General features: G+C 38.1%; 1 protein-coding gene across 2 annotated transcripts in view; it reads right to left on the bottom strand.

Moving 5' to 3' along the window:
* The window catches only part of ccl25a (chemokine (C-C motif) ligand 25a), a 3,438-nt gene extending 3,109 nt beyond the window's left edge, over positions 1–329 (bottom strand). The window contains exon 1 of one of the 2 annotated variants that reach the window (XM_027017443.3): positions 259–329. The gene's annotated coding sequence lies outside the window, so the exon portion shown is untranslated. Of the gene's footprint in view, positions 1–254 lie in introns of both variants that reach the window. The other variant, XM_081723415.1, reaches the window with a different exon arrangement.
* Between the last annotated feature and the right edge of the window lie 6,250 nt (positions 330–6,579).

The raw sequence follows: 6,579 nt of genomic DNA, 5'->3' as shown, positions 1-6,579 counted from the left end.
TCTCTCTCTCTCTCTCTCTCTCTCTCTCTCCAAGTCCAGTCACAATAACATGAGTCAGATAGTAATCTGAAGCAATTACTTAATCAAATACCAACTCATCTGGCTACTTTTGTTACGCTTGTATTATTTTTTTTTATAGTTTACCATTTAAATAAATCGGCACAATAAAACTGGCACATTGTTCTAAAAGAGGTGCAATGCTGTAGAAAGTTGGAATTTCTGCACAGAACTGCAACAGATTCAGTGTCACCCACTTGCCTGAGTCAGCGTGAGGTCCTCGACAGGTCTGATGAGGTCACTGCCGAACTCCAGGAGTCTGATTGCCTCGTCATCGGCATGCCTGCTTATAAGAGCAGCCACGACCGCTAAACACGAGCGAGGACCACGCCCTCCTGAACTTCACACCAGTGAAATGCCTGATACTTTCGATTTGTGCTCGCAAGCCCAAACCCATTCGCGTTGCTTTAGCAGGCTTGTGTGCGTGGGCGTTGACTCTGAAGATCAATCTTTTTCAGTTTTATTGGGGAAATAATATCATAAATCAATGATCCATATTTTCATATCTCCAGAAAGAAACAATGTCTTGCTATCAAAGAGACAGCAATTGCTCTGTTATCTCAGACCAAACTGAACATGTTTGCACAAAGGTTTCTGAAAGGTTATATTAGTTGTTGGGCTAGGAGCAGTTTTTTCTTATGAACTCCAGCAAAATCTAACATATTCATTATGACAACCAGTGTCTGGTTTCCTAAAGAATTCTAACATTAAGGTTGTCCTTAGTGTTAAAGGGTCCAAAGAATTCAAAGCCATCACTCAGTTTTGAGGGTGTGGACTGTGTGACTCAGGAACCAAAGGGCAATCTTACCATTTTGAGTGAACTTGCACCTGTACCCAAATCAGAGATTAAACACCTAATCCAGATATTATCAATCACTAGCAATCAAAGGAAGAATGCATTCAATGCAAAGGAAGAACAACACATTCTGTGCGTTGTGCATCACTTTCAAACACCACAGCAGTAAATGCGAAGGTTTACTGAAGATAACATGCCCTCTCACTGGAGTGTCCCATAAAATAACTCATCCAATCTACTAATGCGTTACCAGTTGAGACGTATTCCATTTCTCTTTCTTACATAAAGATATTCTTATGTAAGAATTTGTGAAATATACCCAGATTTTTAAGTGTCATTTATCACTCACACTAAGGAACCACTGAACAACATTGCTGTAACATAAGACGTTAGAGATGCCAGAAACCCAGAATTCCAGCCTCACAGAGAGACAGAAGGAAACGTAACCCAAGCAAACGGCACTGTTTAAACTTGAAAGAAATGCACAACCCTTTCGCTTGTCACCGAGGATCAGTGCTTTTGTTTCCCTTCCTTTTACCAGAGCATGCATTTTGCTTTCAGAGCTGTGGTGTATAATGGTGTGTTCCTTGGCTTCACCAGCTGTCATTCTGGACAGATACTGATGCGTTGTCTTGTTTTTGTTTTTGTTTTTTTGCTTTTTTAATTGAACAAAAGGGGGGAGTCTGTTAGAAATCCCTTAGCCTGCACTATAACAATGTGTAAGTCACAATGTGCCTTGAACTTATGGGCAAACTTATCACTGTGCAAACTTGTCCACGCATGCCTATCACTTATAACAATCACTCATTTAGAGTCATTTAACCTGTTCTTTCTTCTAGACTCCGAATTCATAAACACACCATGAAGTGGGAGTCTCGGACAGCAAGAATGTAAGCTTGTAGGATGACAGGGGTTTTTTTTTGGGGGGGGGGGGGGGGTTTGCTGAAAATGTATGAATTAAAAACAAAGGGGTAGAAAATATGGAAGTTCTAAAAGCACCAGGCAGTTTCTACATGTTCATATAAAGTTATAAACTATAAACATAAAATACACCCACAACAATGGGGTTATTAATATTTACTAATGGTATCCTTATATATTAGCTGCAAGTTAAGTATGCTTGTATCAGCATTTAGCTTTGAATATTTTCAAATCAAGTTTAGATGTATCAGATTAATATTTAGTTCTTTACATTGCCCGGATCAACTCCTAACTTGCTTTATCACCAGAGTTAAGGCTTTCGATAGTCTGACTACTGTCAAACTGCATGTGCCTTTAAGGTGGCCCTTATCAGGTATTTAGTCATTTATTGCATTCTGTCTAATAGCAAATCATAGCAACATTGCCACTAATATACTACAAACATCTGAAGCACAAGCCTGTACAACCACATTGTTTGCCTTCTATAATTCTCAAGTTATAAGGTAGATAAACATTACTCACTTACATTCCAGTACCACACCTATCTCTTAATTATCCTATATATATATATATATATATCAGGAGCTAAGCGTTTGCTCTTTAAAGAGAACACCCTAATATTTATTACAATAATGCTGTTATTACAGTTCACAGTGGTGTTATCACTCTTCATAGTGGTGTTATTAAACTTTATGGTGGTGTTATTACAGTTCACAGTGGTGTTATCACTCTTCATAGTGGTGTTATTACACTTCATAGAGGTGTTATTAACCCACCTTTCATCCCTCATCCATGACATGTGATTTTAAAAAATATCTTCTTTGCTTATTATTTTGCGTTGTTTTTGTTTAATTCATATTTAATATTTATCATTGGTTATTCCACTGTTAGTCATTCACATATGCTATCAATAATAGAGCATTAGTAAATGGCTACACAGAGTGGGTTTTTTTCCTGCCTCACACACGTCTGGACTGAAGGGGTTCCTTCCTCACCAGCACCAGATGTTAAGTGCTGGTCAGAGAAGCATCAACGCAGACCTAGACTTCACAAAGGCGACGCTCTCAAATGACCTCCTTCACGCCCGGCAGCCTCCGGGCTGTTTTCCCTCTCAGGTTGGGCCATGTTCTGGCAGTCGCTAGGGTTTCACATATCAGTTCTCCTCTGTCATCGGCTCCTGCGATGAGGTCTAATGTGTTGCCCGCATAACCCCCAGCTTTTTTTGAAAAATGCTAAACATTGCTTTGCAGGACCTGGTGTAATAGTGTGGCTATGCAATAGTGTATTTGAAGGTTACGCTGCCTCACGTTTTCTTTCCACACAGCAGTGCAGCGTGAAAGAATGGAACACTCTCTCTGTGACTCACACAGCTATTTTCTGTATCTGTGTCTCACAGTGTAGTGTAAGAACTTTCTTACTATACTACTTACAGCTGGTGCAGATCCTGAGAATGTAATATATTCACACACACACACACACACACACACACACACACACACAGTTAAATACTTTATTTGGATTAACATGTAAGATAAAATGCTCAAAACATGCTCCAAATTCTTGTTCAGTGTCTTTATCAATTCAGTCTGCCCACAGTAAGTCATACCTTAAGAATATAAAGAATAGCACACATACAAACACACACATTCTCCAAACACATGAAACATAAAATGCCATAGTAAAAAATGTACTCAGTACAATATTATAAATTACATGCTCACACATGCTAAGAAATGCAGTGTACAGTATGTAATATATTTTAGTGATTCCCAGTGTGGTATATTATGTAATACACTTTTCATGTTCTGTGGTGGTGTAGTATGTAATAAATTGGTTTATGACAGTTCTTGGGGGCACGCTAAAATAATTTAGATATGACATTTTAATTTACTTAAGATCAACATATGTACTTTTACTCTGTTTGTTCAATGGACATTTGTAATGAACAAATAGATTTGTAGAAGTATTCTAATGTATTTGTTGGGTGCTACATTAGCCTTTAGACCATTCAGGGAGATATCTTGCAGGCAGCACATAGTATAAAACATTTATTTACTTTTGATTGAAAACCATTTAAAAATAAGAAGATGTGAAACGGCTCCTCGGGAGAAAAGTCCTCACAGAGACATCCCTCTGAATGTCCTCAGACCCTAGAAAACAGAAAAATCACTCTCCCTGCCAACAGATGATAAACAAAAACATTTTTCACCCTGCCACTAGGTAAAACCAACACATCATCCATAAAATAACCTGTTAATTACCCTAAACTGAACAACATAACAACATAAGTTGATGGATCTGTTTTTTAGAAAGAATAAAACGCGTACATGAATTCTCACAATATTCAAAAACTAATGCATCTTTCATCACTCATACACATATATAAACTCCCCCTCCACAGAGACTTGCAGCAAGTGTGGGAAGTCACAGGTAATCATATCCTTGTGTTAAACTCTATTATGAGTTATACAGAGGTAGTTTAATATCTGTTTGCTTTTTTGTGTTACAGTGGTCCTGGGCTGCATTGTTAAATATTCTTGATGACATGAGTTTGACAGATTGTTCTTTTCCTCCATCAAAACCTGTGCACCTGAATCTATATTGCAATCGTATCCTACAAAGAACTCTGCGCAATCAGCGTAGGTGGGTATGTCTCATACTCCGTAACTCCCTCACACTAAAACCCAGTTTATATTAGGAACTTCAGAGTTTAGCATTCTTTCAAAATGTCACAAACATTTTCTTAAACCTTAAACACTGAAAAAACAATCCTCTTTTAATGTCATTTTAAAATTTATCATAATTAGGACTACCGCATGAATCATTTTAAAGAATCAGACATGATAAATATTTTCTTAGTTATAGCCTAAAGCAAATCCCACAGTGCTGAATTAACTGTTTGTCTATTTAGCTCCAGCTGGAATTTCATAAACATTTTTGGTGTTTACTCTGTGCTCATAGTGGGGTTATGTACGTGCGTGTGTGTGTGTGTGTGTGTGTGCGTGCGTGCGTGCGTGCGTGTGTGTGTGTGTGTGTGTGTGTGTGTGTGTCATTTGGGGGCGGCGGGGGCTGATTTTATCAGTATCATAATGAGCAAGTGTAAAAACGTTTTGCTCAAGGCTTTTTTGATATAAACTATTTTGCTCACAGCGCTGGTTAACGGATTTCTGTAGAGCTAGGATATTCAGCCTATGATGAAACAACTGGCCCGTGTATATAAAAGTCTGACATTTGTGGTGAACCGCCAATAAAAGCGTAAATGAATGGAGTCATGAGATCATCGTCAATACTGCCTAAACCAAAACCCAGAAAATACTGAATATTTGCATATGTATACATAATGGACACAACATAGGCTATTTTAATAACTTTCTTAATAACTTTCTATACATATAACCCTTTATGTAACGGACCTTTTTGTCCTGTAGTTTAACATTTATAATCACTTTCTATAATCACTGGCTCTTCCTGAACTACGTCTTTTCATTTAGTAAATAGTAAAATTTCACCATCCAGCTCAACATTTATTTTAACCTCAGTGCACGTCCATCTCTATTATGTCTGTCAGTCTGTGCCCTTATAAAACCTCAGCATGGTTCAGAAACTCCAATTCCACTCTCCGCGGGTCGCGGCGATACGGGCGCAGCCTGCAAACTGAGAGTGCGACAGAGCGCAGGCGGGCATCACCAAATGCAATATAGTGGGTTAAAAAAGTGACCCAAAACCTGATCCACAGCAGTGAGACAGAAAACCCAGGCTTAAATGTAGCTGCTGGATGGTGATAAGCTCCTGCTTCATGAGACAAACACGTTTTAAAACTGGAGCATTAAAGGTCTCTGACATGCATACTAGAACCGCTTTGTTAATAAAAAATAATTATATCAGGCACGAAAAGTAGGAGTGTAAGTTAGTTGACTAGTTTTATATTGAGAGGTCGGTATTAATCTGACGACTAACTGACCAGTTAACAATAACAGCTGGACAGGAGCATAGGGTATGACCAGGTGACAGCTCCTTCAGAGCTAGACACTTAGATGAAGTTTGTCTGATACACACTCAACACCAGTGCTTGTGTCTGGAGATGAAGGTGTATCAGCCTGTGATGTCGATCTGGTATCGATATTATCCTGTGTTGTGCGCCCGGGTATGCAAAGCTCCTACTGGTCTCAGTATTTTCATCTTTAGTGTGTTTAGTATTAATCAGTTCCCAATTGAAACATAATCGAATAGTTGACGTGAAGGTATCTCTGCTGATATTAGTTGTTAAGCTGTTAAGCTGCTAAAATACATCATTGTTTTGTTCTTTCCTGTATTATTTCAGACTACAACACATCTCAGTGGACACTGCCTTGCATGAACATCATATGGTGTCTCAAGCCTAATACATTTCCAAGTTTAACACACAAACCTTTGCCTCAGTGGCGATATTATCGCATGTGTATTTTAAACACGATGTCGGTATTTCCTTTTAAAATTTTAAAATGTTATCGTCGATACCCCTAGTTTAGACTAGCCCCTTGGTCCCACTGAAAGGTACAGATCCAGAGGCAGGTAAATGCTTGAACATAGTATTGGAAGAACACGATCCCTAATTGTCTGCATACATCTGCAATTTACAATTACATAATTATAAAATGTATGTTGAATAAGGCATAAATCGTGCCTGGATTAATGTTTTTCCATTTTAACATTACAGACCAATGCTTTATTTTTTTTGTCTATAGCACCACACATCTTTTGGCATCAAACCAGTGAAGAGTGTATATACAAAAAAAAAAAAAAAAAAAAAAAAGATTTTAAAAAGT

Source organism: Electrophorus electricus, chromosome 11 (genome assembly GCF_041902795.1).
Source record: "Electrophorus electricus isolate QZ-2024a chromosome 11, ASM4190279v1, whole genome shotgun sequence".
Classification (NCBI taxonomy): Eukaryota; Metazoa; Chordata; class Actinopteri; order Gymnotiformes; family Gymnotidae; genus Electrophorus; species Electrophorus electricus.
Note: the sequence above shows the minus strand (reverse complement) of the source record. Positions and strands in the feature narration are given on the sequence as shown.